This window comes from Erinaceus europaeus, chromosome 1, assembly GCF_950295315.1.
Source record: "Erinaceus europaeus chromosome 1, mEriEur2.1, whole genome shotgun sequence".
In the NCBI taxonomy this organism is placed as follows: Eukaryota; Metazoa; Chordata; class Mammalia; order Eulipotyphla; family Erinaceidae; genus Erinaceus; species Erinaceus europaeus.
In genome coordinates this window covers 166,930,792-166,946,865 of record NC_080162.1, presented here as the reverse complement: position 1 = coordinate 166,946,865, position 16,074 = coordinate 166,930,792, and the positions used below count along the sequence as shown (strand labels likewise).

The 16,074-nt window shown below is 37.8% G+C and overlaps 1 pseudogene; it reads right to left on the bottom strand.

Annotated features, from left to right (window-relative positions):
• Positions 1-3,400: 3,400 nt before the first annotated feature.
• On the bottom strand, positions 3,401-4,747 carry LOC103108426 (BTB/POZ domain-containing protein 10-like; annotated as a pseudogene).
• Between the last annotated feature and the right edge of the window lie 11,327 nt (positions 4,748-16,074).

The following is a 16,074-nucleotide window of genomic DNA, read 5'->3' as shown; positions in this document are numbered from 1 at the left end:
TGGCAATGAATTTAGCGAGGGATTCATCAGGTTCTTGTTGCAGGGAGAGAATGGGGGCTGAGGCTGCTCCCATGGGTGGTGTTAATCGCTCCCATGCTTTTAATGCACACAGGCGTACTTGATCAAAATACCCCGCTGGAAACTTGGCTTCTGCCTGTTGAATCCCTGTTTCTAATTGGCCTGTTCCAAACAATGCATCAAAATTACCCTCTGGCTGATTTTGAATATTTTTCCGCGATTGTTGTAAACATTCGTCACGAAAGAATGCCTCCCATTGCAGGAAGAGGGGGCCTGGGAGCGTAGCACGAGTCACATCTCTCCAATCTTGAGGGGGTATTAAGGTTCTGAAGCAGGCCTTGTAAAATGGACCTGGTCCATGGGGCATGAATACCGTCATCTTTGATAGCCTGGCGTAGTTCCTTCAGGTCTGTGGCAGAATATGGATACCAGGCCTGAGGTTTTTGTCTATTGGGGGCAACATTGACCGGAAATGTGTGGACTTGCTCTGATAAATGTGTAGCGGTAGGAGGAGTCATCGAAGTGGAAGCTTCTGGACAAGTGGCCGAAGAAGTGGTTTTGGAGGCTACAGGAGAATTCGGACATGTGTCTATCAAAACAGGGTGGGGTGAAGAAGCAGCCGTGGAGGCAGCAGGAGGTTCTGGACACGTTTCTGCCAAAATGGGGGTGGCCGAAGAAGTGGCTGTGGAGTCCAAAGGAGAATTCGGACACGTGTCTGCCAAAATAGGGGCCTCAGGGCAAGATGCCAAAATAGGGGCCTCAGGGCAAGATGCAGAGGAATTAGGGTGGGTCAAGATCACGACAGGCCTTTGCTTCTTCTTGTTTTTAAGGTGCTGGTTAATTTCTATGATTACTTCCTTTATCTCTTTGACCTCAGCCTCTAGGTCCTTAAGCCTTTTGAGAGGTTGACCTATATATCCCTTAAAAGCTGCTGTGATGATCAACAGGATATAAGGTGAAGCCCCGAGAAAAATGTCCCAGATATATAAAAATTGTATACTGGAAAAAGAATGCAGGATTTGGAAAAGATTTTCCATGGTGGAAAGATCTCCGGAAAACAATAAGAAAGAAAAAAAATCACAGTGCCTTAACACAATATTGCAGATACCCAAAAGGTGTGTACTTATCTAAGATGTCTTCTTGTAAATCTGCTGCTTACAGGTCCCTGTTCCGGGCGCCAGATGCCAGGATAGCCTGAGGGTACTTCTTCCCGAGCTAGTGCTCTCTGGGTTGGAGAGAACTCAACTGGAGCTGATCTAGGCTGCTGTGTGGGAGTGGGATCAGGAACTCGTGCTGCACCAACTTCCGCAGGAGATACACTCTGGAACTCTCGGAGCCGGAAAGCAATTTCCAAGTGTCTTTAATCAGAAGAGCAGCTGTTTTTATACTCTCCAAGTAGGGTGGAAACAGGATGTGATATAGAGAGGGTGGAGAGAAAAGTGACTGGTGAAAATCAGAGTGTGACAAAGAAGGGATCAGTGTGTGACAAGGAGGGGGTGGAGCAGGAGAGAATCCTATCATAGAACCACCAATGCCCTGGAGTGCTTTATGTAAAAGTGATTTATGTAAATAGACCAAAGCTTTGGATCAGTAAAATCCCTATATAGGCATATGGTTAAGCAGAAGCCAGGGGGAGATGGCAACTACCCAACAGTCAATAGGGAATTGGTGAACCTATACATAATGGAAGGCCCGAGTTGCTGGTAGGTGTGGTGTGCAAATTTCTGTAATGGAAAGATGAGAAACTGTACCCATGTGACAACTGACTTGTAAGTCATTACATCCCTAATAGAATAATTTTTTTTTAAAGTTAATTATAGAGGACTCAGTAAGTTCTTGAAAGGTCAGATAGTGGTGTGTCTAGTTGAACTCACTTGTTACCATGCTCAAGGACCTGGGTTCAAGTTCCTGGTTCCACTTGCAGGGGGGAAACTTTTTGAAAGGTGAAACAGTGCTATATGTATATATAGTGTATAGTGTATACACACACACACACACACACACACACATACACACACACACACACACATATATCTTTCTCTTTCCCTCTCTATGCTCCTCTCTCATTTTCTTTCTTTTTTTTTAAGTATGTGTCTTTTTTCTTTTTCTTTATTTATTTGATAGATACAGCCAAAAATTGAGAGGGAAGGAGGTAATAGGAAGGGAGAGAGACAGAGATACCTGCAACCCTGCTTCACCACTCACAAAGCTTTCCCCTTGCAGGTGAGGACCAGGGGCTCCAACCGGGTTCTTGCACACTGTAACATGTGCTTTCAACCAGGTGCACCACCACCTGGTCTTTTCCCTCTCAATTTCTCTCTGTCCTATCAGATATGATCAAAGAAAAGTAAGAAGAGGAGGAGGAAAAAAAATTCTTGAATGTTGAATGCTTTTAATCTACATCAAGTTAATATAGGAATCATACATTTTTGCTGATATTTCACCATAACCAAGCACAAGATGATATTTAAATTCTATGAACTATCTGATTCAACTGAAATCCTAAAATTCTTACTTTACATTGTGGTATGGGGCTTAGTCTGCTTATGCTGTTATCTTAGAGAAACTTACTAAAGCATATACAATTCTTTTCTATTCAGGGGCATTATTGTTTCTGAAGAAGTGCCAGTAAAAATGAGATAAAATTTTATAGAGAAGTTTTTTATAACATTAAAACAATGTAATTTTATTTGGATGAAAAACCCAAGTTCACAATTATTTAGTAAATGAAGAGCAAACACTTCATTTTCTTTGCCCATAACTCCTAAGAAAAAAAGTATTAGTAAATAAATATCTGTGAACAGTTGAAGGGTAAGGCAGACTGGATAATATACCACCTCTCATGTTCAAACGCCCTGTGTGTGACTCACTCAAAAAGGGTGAAGGCAGTACTAGAGAAAACTGGAACTAAGTGGGCCCTGAACATCAGCCTAGTCATTTCAGATGAGCCCAAGGGCAAACACTCACTTTTTGCTCATGATGGAATTCAAACAATACAACTTTTTTAAGCTAAAGAAATAATTTGATAGAAGCACTTATTTGAGTTCTATTGTGAAGTCAGTCTGACTGACCATACCGAGCTGCCAATCTCCACTACCTCTGGAAAGATCTAAATGTGTGATAAAGAATTGTCCCCCTACAAAGAACTGAGTTCACAAACCTACCGGTAAATAAACACATTTATATAACTGGAACCTCAGGATGCTAAGGGGTACTCATTAAAAAAAAATTCGGTCACCTTTGATCTTTTTTTTAAAGCCTACACTGCAGTATCCAAGATGTCATCATTATGTGCATCTCACCATGGAGAGAGTGGCAGTGCAGAGTGAGGGAGTGCAGTGTCACCATGGAGGGGAGCATGCTATGTTCTCAAGGGGCATTGTCACAGCATTGGATTCTGTGCATCAGGATCGATTGTTGCCAGGCAGTGGGTGGATTGAGAGGATATCCAGCTTGTCCACCTGCCAAGTCGGTGTATGACCACTGGGCCTGGGGAATGTCTGCAGCAGCTGCGGCCAGGTTTGTGATGGATTTACTCTTTATGCACTGAAAGTCTACATGCCAGCTCTTGCCTTCCTCTCTCCTAGGACATTTGAATAAAAGGTCTTTGGACATAGTTGTAAATCACTTCTGGGCAGCCACTAGGCCTCTTCTTGACTTTTTCTTTGTAGGTAGGATAACCTTCTATCCCCAATCTGATCTTCTTAAGACCCCTCTCCTTCAAAACTGATTTGGCCACATCTCTGTTTTCAATGTACTTGAAAAATCTATAAAATTTTGTGCTGTAAATAATCTGTGAATATTCCTCTCCTATCTGCAGGGGTTGCTCCTTGTCCCAGTCAACCACATTTTCATCTGTCAGCACCACTATGTGGCTTTCTAGCTCCCTACTCTGGACACAGGCAACTGTGAGCAGCAGGATCATTTCTTCCAGGTAAAAGTCAAACTGTCTAGGAAGGACCATTGTTCGATAACTCGTGCATCTGGGCACTGAGACCTCTACATTTAATAGTACTATATTCAAAAGAGATACAAAAGTATAGTACTATTAAATGTAGAAGCCTGCTTGGAACACTGTGGAACTGGTTCCCTCTGCCACTTCATACTCTCCTTTTTCATTGGGACATGAAAAATTATATTCTCTACCAGATCCAAACGTTATGCCCAACATTGTGTTTGGCTGTGCAGTGAAAATGGACTTGTCTATAACAAATCTGGTGTTATCCACTATTGGTGTCACTTCTTCTGACATTCTTATATTCCGAGCACCTTCCTTTGCATTTTCATAGACAAACACCGCTTCCCCAGAAGTCTTACAACTACTGTCTGAATTTGACTGACTACTGTTTCTGCTACTGTTCCCAGCACTGTTACTGAAACGATTTGGAGATGCTTTTTGAGCGTGAGGGCTCCTTGGACGAGAGGAACTGTGATCATTTTTCCCGTTCTACATGGTGCTGAAGTGTTGGAGAAGTAATATTTCTAATACAAGAGTTCTTTCTGTGATGAATCTCGTGATCTGTCACTTGACCCTCGTCTGTCCCTGGACCTCTCGTGTCCTTCACAAGCACTATGTAGACTCATTTTGGTGTGGTTGACAACTCTTTTAGCAACGTGAGGGCGTACTTGAATGTTTATAGAGTTTCCGAGCTCTACTGTGCAATTTATGATGGTCCTAATTCTCTGGATCGCTGGCGTTACTGTCATAAGGATGAGGCTGTTCTGCCATCCCATTTCAGGCTTCCTTGCACCACTGCTCAGAAAAAACACATTAAGCATCCATAAACTGTAGCTCCCCCATCCCGGAGTGGACCCTGAGGACATGTGGCGATGGCTGGGGCCCGCTAGGTCTCCCTCACTCCTCCACAGCATCCCCGCTGGGACGCGGCCAATCAGGTGGATGCAACGACCCAGAGCCGCCAGGCAGGTTGTAGGCCGGCTCTGGGAGCTTCTGAGCACTTTCTATATTCATGTAGGCCTGCTTGGGTAACTCACCCAAGGAAAACAAGGTTTCCTGAAAATACCGATACAATAACTTTATTTTTTGTGAAAAGCCCAATTTATTGGAAATAGTCAAAAGGAGCAAAATAGGAGACTATTGGTAGAATGTTGAACTAAAATTGTATTGTAATATAAATTTATAGATGGGAAAATATTTTTGGTATACAGCCAAGTAAAAAAAAAAAATAGAAAACATTAAATGAAATTTGAAACCTTAAAAATACATCCAGACTTGTTATCATAAAAGGACAATGAGGGGATCGAGTTGAAGCACAGCAGGTTAAGCTCACATGGCTTGAAACTCGAGAACAGGCATAAGGGTCCCAGTTCCAGTCCCCGGCTCCCCACCTGCAAGGAGGGTCACTTCACAAGCCATGAAGCAGGTCTGCAGGTGTCTATCTTTTTCTCCCCAATCTCTTCCCTTCCTCTCTCCATTTCTCTCTGTCCTATCTGGCAATAAGAACAATAATAATAACCACAACAATTATAAAAACAAGGGCAAAAAAAGGAAAATAAATAAATAATTTCTTTTAAAAAAAGATAATCATCAAAATACTAGTATTTGATGGAGGAAGAAAAAAAAAGAGAAACTTAAGCAAAGCAAGGGATAAAATGAAACCTCAATGGACTGTGGTACATTACAGCTAACACGGGGATTTAGAAAGAAGGAAGTGAGTTGAGTAAAGGGAGGTTTGTACCTTGTCCTTTATGTTGGAGATGTACAAGGATCCTATAAAGATAAATGTACAAACTGTCTTGTGGAACTGCACCCTTTTAGCTCAAATTAGCATTTCCTCAATAAAATGAAGTTGATACAAAAATAACAGTGTTTTACAAAGCTCTTCTGTAATCATACAAAAACTAGGCACCAGAAGCATCTACTATAGAATAAAATATTATTGTTGAAACCACCAAAACAATGTTGGGGCTGTATTAATGGGAACAGTAGTACTCCTACTCTCAGTCTCTTCCAGTGTGTTCTATTGACAGAACATAACAAAATAACAACAGGCATTAAGACTATGTAATTTGTTGAGCCTCTACTCATTACTACAAGTTATAGAGGACTTAGTATTCAACATAATGCGGTATCACTTGCTCTCCTAATGTACATCATAGTTTCTGCATTTAGTTTTTGCAATAGATCAATTACAATTATTTAGTTGAGACAACTTTCTTATTTCCCAGATTAAAACAAAAAATTATTAGAAGATTCAAAATATTTTCAGAAATGATATAAATATGCAAAGTTTTATCAGATTGGATTGAAAAGGACAAGAATAAATGAAAACACAGAGGCCTTTGACCTCTCAATTTTTTTTTTAATTGCCACTAGGGTTCAGTGTCTGCATAAGGAATCTACCATTTCAGGTGGCCTTTTTTCCCCCTTCTTTCTTTCCTTCTTTCATTTCTTCCTTTCTTCCTTCATTTTACATATAAAGATAGAGAAATTAGGGGTATAGAGAGATAGGTGCAAACTTGCAGACACTCCTTAAGTTCCCCCTTCTGCACACTGCAATGGGGACCAGCATCTTGAACCCATTCTTTCCACACCATGATGTGCACTCTACCAGATGTGCCACTGCATGGCCCCTGAACCTCATCATTCTTGAAGGCTAACAGAAGGATAACGAAAACTACTTAACTATAAGGAACTGGTGGTTTCTCATCCAGTATATCCCACATTACCATGAGCAAGAATCCTACCCCAACCTATAGGGGGAAAAGCTTCACGAGTGTTAGTACAGTGCTGGAGGTTCCGTCCCCCACCCCCGTGTCAGGCTGCACCATGGAGAAGAGAGAGACGAGATCCATAGCAAAGACGGAACACAAATCTTAATTCCCATGGACACCTCAGAGTTGGGTGAGAGCACAGTGGTTCGGGCCACAAGGAGGTAGCAAAAATGGCCACCTCCCGGACCACCCTCCCTTGCGTCTAATCACCAATGTGAAAAACAGGCAAGAGAGACGAGGGGCAGAAGAAGGGCTTTATAGGGCAACAACCAAGAGTGACGTGTTGGGACAGGAGTGGTTGAAAAAGGCACTGCGAGAATATCACGGGAAGTGGCAAAGCCTGAGGGGACAGCTTGGCAGATGTGACTGCATCTGCATAATTCCCCAGCACACTTTTATTTCTGACTCTCTATAAAAAGAATGGTAGAGGACAGGGAAAGGATCTCAGTTCGAGCCCCCAGCTCCCCACCTGCAGGGGAGTGGCTTCACAGGCGTTGAAGTAGGTCTGCAGGTATCTATCTTTCTCTCCCCTTTTCTGTCTTCCCTTCCTCCATTTCTCTCTGTCCTATCCAACAACAATGACATCAGTAACAACAACAATAACTACAACAATAAAACAACAAGGGCAACAAAAGGGAATAAATAAATTAATACAAAAAAAAGAAAAAGAAAGAATGGTAGAGTACTGCAGGCACCAAACCTCAATGATAAAACAAAATGCTTGCTTATTGCTCATATGCTCAAGCCATTCAAGAGGTGGGAGAAGACTCACTGGGTTTATAGCTGAGAAAGTAATGCGAATGCTGAGAAACCCTAAAATACTAAGTGAATCTTTTTGTTTTAGTTTTAATACAAAATAGTTATTTTATTTTTCAGACCCTGAGACTACAGATATATAAATATTTTAGCTACAGAAATCCATATATATTTCTAATACAAGAGAAATGAAAAAGTCTATCATAAGAACTTGAAATTCAGAAAGCATAAGTATTTTTCCTTATCTAAAGAGGAGAAAAAAAGATGTGTTTCCTAGACCTATATATATGTCCCTGGTTTTGAGTGAATAGGACTACAGTTGCGTTTTGTATAGAATCAGATTAAATTTATTATCACTGCACCAAACAGAAATTGAAATAGTATACTCTGTAAACAGCTCTTTATTTTTTTTAACTGACACTTACTGGATAATTAATTTTTAATTAATAAAAATTGATGTACACTCCTATTAACTTGTAGTCTCATAAATCACTATTTAATCAATATGTAAAAATGCTTATTTAAACTTTAAAATATAGATATTTATAAGTATTTCTTCTATACTAAAATAATTCATTTAGTTTAAATTTATAATTAAACACAGCATTATTTTACAAATGTTTTTCTCAGTTATCTAAAGCAGCATTGTTTTTTTAAATATAGCTATTTTCATTTCTAAGGGACTAAGGTTATTTTAAATAAAGGAAACATTAGATGTGATATTTTTCTAAAAACAGCTTATTTCATGTTCACCAACACCTACTGTTTTTTCTAAAGCTGGACACTGGTTTCTCATTTTATTTTACTTTATTTTTTTTTTCCTTCTCCTTTTTGTCCTCCTCCTATTCTTCTTTGTCTTCTTGAACCTGGGACCTTGGTGCCTCAGGCACTAGAGTTTCTTTGCATATGCCCTGCCTGACAGTGGCTTCTTTCAGTTATTTTTTTATTTGTAAAATAAAGCTAAGTTTATAAAACTTCTAAGTGAGAGATTACTTTTTTTTTTTTTGGTTTTTGGTTGTAGTGAGCCAAAATAACATCAGCATGACTATGGAGAAGTATGTGTGCTTTAAAAGTAATTAAAAGGGAGTTGGGCACAGCGGGTTAAGCGCAGGTGGCGCAAAGCACAAGGACTGGCTTAAGGATCCTGGTTTGAGTCCCCAGCTCCCCACCTGTAGGGGAGTCGCTTCACAAGTGGTGAAGCAGGTCTGCAGGTGTCTATCTTTCTCTCACCCTCTTTGTCTTCCTCTTCTCTTTCTATTTCTCTGTTCTGTCCAACAATGACGACATCAATAACAACAGCAATAATAACTACAAGGACAACAACAACAAAAACAAATGCAACAAAAGGGGAGAAATAAAATATAAAAAATAATAAAAAATCTATTTAAGAAAAATTCTACTTGCACATTTTATGGTTTATTCTTTGCTGCTGCACTGAAAGAAATGATGTGGAACTGTAGTCTGGGTGGCTGAATGGCCTGTAATTGTCTGCTTGGCCTACAAGTTGTAAACCAGGAATGCAATTAGTTATCTGTAACTGTAATGGCTCATATAAATGTTATATACATGTTATATTTCTTATAATCTTAAAATTATTCTATAGTATATTTTCTATTACTACTTATAAATTTCAAGGTTTTCCTTCTAATTAATGTTCCAAAATTCAAATGAACCAGCTATTACATTATATTTATTTCTTCCTAATATCTTCTTCTTCAAAAAATTTTAAAATTTATTATCTTTACTTATTTGATAGAGACATCCATAAATAAAGAAGGGAAGAGATGATAGGGAGAGAGACAGAGAGTTACCTATAGTCCTGCTTCACCACTCATAAAACTTTCCCTCTGCAGGTGGAGACCAGGGGCTTGAACCTGGGTACTTGTGCACTATAATATGTTTGCTTAACTAAGTGCACCACTGCCCAGCCTCATAACTTCTTTTTTATCTGAAAAAATTAGATGCCTCTTTCTTAAAAAAAATGAGGCATATATTTTTTAAAAATGAGGATTAGCCTCAATAGAATATGCTGACTGCAAGAAAACAAAGAATTTATAAATTCAACATCTACAGTTGGAATGTCAATCAGTAGTTAAAGAGGAGACAAATAGAGCTTGAAGCTGACATAAAGTTATATTACATTCAAATGATGAAAATTATTTATATCTTGGATATGAAAACTACAAATTGAGTATCAGTACATTTGTCAAAACATGTCATACATCAGACAAATGGCTAATAACAAAATATGTAAAAAGTTCACCAAACTCAGCAACAAAAAAACAAATGACCCCATCCACAAGTGGGAAAAAGGTATGAACAGAATATTCACCAAAGAAGAAATCAGAAATACTAATGGACACATGAAAAAAATGTTCCAAGTCATTGATTCTCAGAAAAAGGCAAATAAAGAAAACAATGAGATACCACTTCACCCCTGTTAGAATGTCATACATCAGATAGGATGATAACAACAAACGTTGCCAAAGTTGAACGGGCAAAGAAACCCTCCTGCACTTCTGGTGTGAATGTGAATTGGTCCAATCCATGTGGAGAGCAGTCTGGAGAACTCTCAGAAGGCTAGAAGTGGATCGACCATATGACACTGTAGTTCCTCTCCTGAGGATATATCCTAAGGAACCAAACACATCCATCCAAAAACATTTGTGTATTCCTATGTTCATAACAGCACAATTTGTAATAGCCAAAACCTGGAAGCAACCCACATGTCCAACAACAGCGGAGAAAGTTGTGGTATATATACATAATGTAATACTATTCACCTATTGATAACTCACATTCTTCACCTTAACTTGGGTGGAGCTTAAGTGTGATAAGCCAAAAAGAGAAGGATGAATATGGGTTGATCTCACTCATGCATAGAAACTGAGAAATAAGAGCAGAAAGGAGAAACAAAGTAGAACTTGGACTGAGTTTAGTGCATTATGACAAAGCAAAGGAAGGGTGTGTGTGTGTGTGTGTGTGTTTGTGTGTGTGTGTATGTGTATGGGTGCTTTCAGGTTCTTATCCATGATGGCTAGGGGCTGAGAACATTTTGCATAAAATAGAGGTATGTTATTTATTTATTTGTTTGTTTATTTTATTTTCCCTTTTGTTGCATTTTTATTGTTGTTGTAGTTATTGTTGTTGTTGATGTCGTTGTTATTAGATAGGACAGAGAGAAATGGAGAGAGGAGGGGAAGACAGAGAGGAGGAGAGAAAGACAGATACCTACAGACCTGCTTCACCACCTGGGAAGCGACTCCACGGCAAGTGGGAAGCCAGGGTCTCCAACCGGGGTTCTTAACATTGGTCCTTGCCTTTGTGCCACTTGCGCTTAACCCACTGCACTACCGCCCGACTCCCAAAATGGAGAGATTTTACACATGTATCAACAATTGTATTCACTGTAAACCATTAACCCTCCCAATAGAAAAAGAAAAAGAAAACCAAGAAACTCTGTTTAATATGAATGTTTTGTGTAAATTATAAGTCAATAATTTGATTATAAATCAAAAATTTGATTTTTAAATATTTATTTTTTTCCTGTTGTTGTCCTTGTTTTTTATTGTTTTCGTAGTTATTATTGTTGTTTTTATTGATGTTGTCATTGTTAGGTCAGAGAGAAATGGAAAGAGGAGGAGAAGACAGAGAAGGGGAAAGAAAGACACCTGCAGATCTTCACCACCTGTGAAGCAACTCCCCTGCAGGTGGAGATCCGGGGGCTGAACCTGAATTCTTACCTTGGTCCTTGCACTTTGGGACAAGTGTTCTTAATCTGCTGTGCTATCACCTGACTCCTAATAAATCTGATTTTTTATGTAAAATATAGCATAATTTATTTTTCAAAAAATTACTCATGATTTAACAAAATAAAATATTTTCTTGCATTTTTTAATATTTATAAAACAGAACATTGAAGTATGTACAGGGTGAGCATTTCACCTTCTGGTGATACATTTTCCATCAATTTAGAAATACTTCTAAAATCACAGAGTCTCAAACAAATTATCTAAATTCACCTAATCAAAAAAAATTTTTTTGTACTCATTGTCAGTGTTAATATAAAATTTCTACAAAAACTAAATTGTTCTATGTCATCTGTAGACAGTGTGCTGCATTTACATTTTTAATAATACTTGTCTGGTCTGTGTAAGTGAACAGTGAACTACAAGATAAAGAGACGAATATATTTGGATTGGTTTGGAGGAACTATGATAATCTAGTTAATGTTCTTACTATAAACTTAAATGACTATCATAGTTTTAATTTTGACAGAGGCTATTATCTTCTGATAGACTCACTCATTTCATGAGTCAAAGATCATGTCAACATTTTCTTGTAATCACTGTTGCTATATATATTGACAAGATGGGATGTATGCAGATTAAGAAACAGTTTATGTATTGGAAACTTTTTCCTAATACATAATGAATCTTGCTTCTTTTAATGAAGGAATATTGTTCCTTAACAACATGAGAGGAGTCAGTATATTCAAATCAAGGATATCCTCAAAATTTCTACCCTTACACTCCCAGAGTTAGTAATTAAAGCATCAAAAAGTTTAAAGAGCAGAATACTAAAGATAAAAGCTTAATATGGGACAAACTAAACAGATATTTGATGGGTGTTTACAACAGTCTTGAAGCATTATTTTTATCAGAAATAATATTTTGCTACCTATGATTCTCACATTCATATAGTAATTTATGGTCTCAATAGATGTTATGTTTATATATATTAGCATGCAAGAAGTTTTTTTGTTATTTATTTTATGATCTAGGGTAACTACAAACACTCACTTTCACTAAACTTTATTTCCAAACATGATATATTTGAAAACAGATTGTTTATTAGATCACTGACTCCAGCTTCAAACTATAAAAATAAGACAGAGTACCTTTGAAAATCAGTCTGACTAGGTCTTTAGAAAAAAAATGCACAGCATCTAAATTAGTTTGACAAAAACATCTAAATTAGTTTGTAACAGTAGCCACAAAAAGGATTTGTTATAGTAATTTTTTTACATCATTTTATTCTGAGCTGTGGTATATATATATACAATGGAATACTATACAGCTATTAAGAACAATGAACCCACCTTCTCTGACCCATCTTGGACAGAGCTAGAAGGAATTATGTTAAGTGAACTAAGTCAGAAAGATAAAGATGAGTATGGGATGATCCCACTCATCAACAGAAGTTGAGAAAGAAGAACAGAAAGGGAAACTAAAAGCACTATTTGACTAAATCTGGAGTAGGACACCAAAGTAAAAACCCTGGGGTAAAGGTGAGGGTGGATATTTGGCTTCCTGGGGTGGTGGGGGGAGGGGGGAGTGGGGGGTGGGATGGGACACAGTCTTTTGGTGTGGGAATGGTGTTTATGTACACTCCTATTAATTTATAGTCATATAAATCTCTTTAATTAATATGAGAGGGGAAAACTGTATGTCTCAAAGTTTTTAAAGCACAGACTGAGTCTTTTTAATACATAGGCTGAGTCTGATATGTTGACTCCCTCAAAAGCCTAGACCAGGGAGAACAGAAGTAACTGGTGGCACAGCTATATACAAATAACGTCAAAGGACATAAATTATGGTGATGTTGGGTATTATACAGCAAATCCTAGCAAAGGGATTTTTCAAAGTTAACCCAATTACCAAACAATGTGATGATAACAATAACTATCTAGTGTCTTCTTGAACCCTAAGTCAACAGGAACTTCACATTTCCACTATAGAGCTTATATTTCCCCCAGACCTGGAACCTTAGGGTGAGGCTCACTTTCCTGCATGTTTCTCTTAATTCATATCAAATAATATTGCATCTGCCAATCCCAACCTAATCAAAGCAATGAGTATAACCTCAGCATGCTTTACTTCAGACTGTCCAGAGACTTCAGGTGTGGAATGACAGCCCTTCAGCTTCATTACTCGGGTGAGACTTTTCCTTTCATAGTATTCTTTAATTCCAAATACATGAACACCATAATCAAAAGCCTCCCCAACAATAGGAGTCCAGTTTCAGTTGGATTTGGAATTCTACAAAACCTTTAAAGAAGAACTACTACCAATACTCCTCAAGCTCTTCTAAACTATCCAAGACACAAGGACTCTCCCTAATACATTTTACAAAGCAGACAGAAATGCAGCAGAAAAGAAAACAACAGACTAATAACCCTGATGAATATATATATGCTAAAATATTCAACAAAATTCTAGCTAATTGCAAACAGTAATAAATCAAGAAAATCATGTACCATAACCAAGTAGGTTTTATCCTAGGAAATCAAGGCAGGTTCATTATATGTAAATCAATAAATGTGATCCACTACATCAACAAATGAAAAACCAAAAATCACATGATCATCTCAATAAATGCAGAGAAAACCTTAGACAAGGTTCAACATCCTTTCATGGTCAAAACACCCAATATCAACACCCAATATTATACTCAATGATGAAAAACCGAAAGCATTTCCTCTCTAAACAGATACAAGGCAAGGCTGCCCATGGTTACCATTACTATTCAACATTGCCTCGGAAATCCTAGCCATAGTAATTAGGCAGGAAAAAGGATTCAAAGGGATATAGATTGGAAGATAAGGAATTAAACTGTTCCAATTTGCAGATTACATGGCTGTGTATATACAAAACCCTAAAGAGTCCAGTAGAAAATTCTGGATATCACTGAACAATATAGTAAAGTAGAAGGCTACAAAACCAATATATGAATATCAATCGCATTCCTCTATGCAAACACCAAATCAGAAAAAGAAAAGATACAGAAAACAATTCCCTTTACCATAGCAACAAAAAGAATTAAATATTTTAAGTCAAGAATGGAAGTGAAAAACATATACACTGAAAACTATGAATCTCTCTTCAAGGATATAGAGATACAAAGAAATGGATAAATATTCCATGCTCATGGATTGGAAGGAGTAATATAGTAAAAATGACCATTCTGCCTGAGTCATATATAGATTTAATGCCAGCACTATCAAAGTACCAACAAACCTCTTTAAAGGAACAGAAAAAAAGCTTCAAAAATTTATCTGTAACCAAAATTTCTCAGGATCATCAAAACAATCTTTAAAAAGACAAAGAAGTGAAAGACTTGTATACTGAAAACTAGAGTCACTATTCAAAGAATTAGAAAATGCTACAAAGAAATGGAAAGGCATCCCATGCTCATGGAGTAGAAGAATTAATATCATCAAAATGAATTAATATAATCAAATTGAATATTCTATCCAGAGCCACATACAAATTCAATGAGACACCTATCAAAGTCCCACCAAGTTTATTTAAGAAGATAGAACAAAAGCTAACAATCATTTATCTGGAAGCAAAAAACACCAAAAATTGCCAAAACAATGTTGAGAAAAAGAAACAGAGATGGAGGTATCACACTCCCAGATCTCAAACTATACTATGAGGCCATCATAATCAAAACAGCCTGGTACTGGAACAAAAATAGAAACACAGGCCAGTGGAACATAATAAAAAGCCCAGAACTAAACCCCCATACTTATGGACATCTAATTTTTAACAAGGAAGCCCAAATTATTAAATGGAGGAAAGAGGCTCTCTTCAATAAATGATGCTGGGAAAACTGGGTTGAAACATGCAGAAGAATGAAACTGAACCACTTTATCTCACCAGAAACAAAAGTCAATTAAATGTATCAAGGACCTGGATATTAGACTAGAAACTATCGAATACTTATAGGTAAACATTGGTGGAACATTTTCCCACCTAAACCTCAAGGAAAGCTTTGATGATACAAATCCAATTGCAAGGAAGACTAAAACAAAAACAGATCAATGGAACTACATCAAATTGAAGAGCTGCTGTACAGCAAAAGAAATCACCACCCAAACTGAAAGACCTCTCATAGAATGAGATAAGTTCTTCACATGCCATACATCAGACAAGAGACTAATAATCAAAATACACAAAGAGCTCACCAAACTTAGCAACAAAACAAGCAAATGATCTTATCCAAAAGTGGGCAGAGGATATGAACAGAATATTCACTCCAAAAGGTTAACAAACACATGAAAAATTGCTCTAGGTCACTGACTGTCAGAGAAATTCAAATAAAGACATCATTGAGATACCACCTCATTCCTGTGAGAATGTCATATATCAAAAATAACTGCAGCAACAAATGCAGTCAAAGGAAGACTTCTGTATGGCTGGTGGGAATGTAAATTGGTCCAACCTCTGGAAAGAGCACTCTGGAGAACTTATGAGGCTAGAAATAGACCTCCCATATTCTACCTACTACTCAAGGAAGATGTGTCATGAAATTAGTGCAGTCTAGAATGTACCTAGCCGTGACCACAGAATGCCAGCTCAGACCTACAGGGATGCAGAGGTTACATAGGCTCCTGTGCTGATTATGAGCCCCAGATCAAACCAATGGGGTTTAAAGTTAAAAATATTTATATACTTTCCAAATATTTTGGAGCTATTCTCTTCCCTGATCCAGCTTTCTAGTCCTTTTTCCAACTATGACACCATCTCCCCAGACAATAACTTGGGTCCACCTGCATAT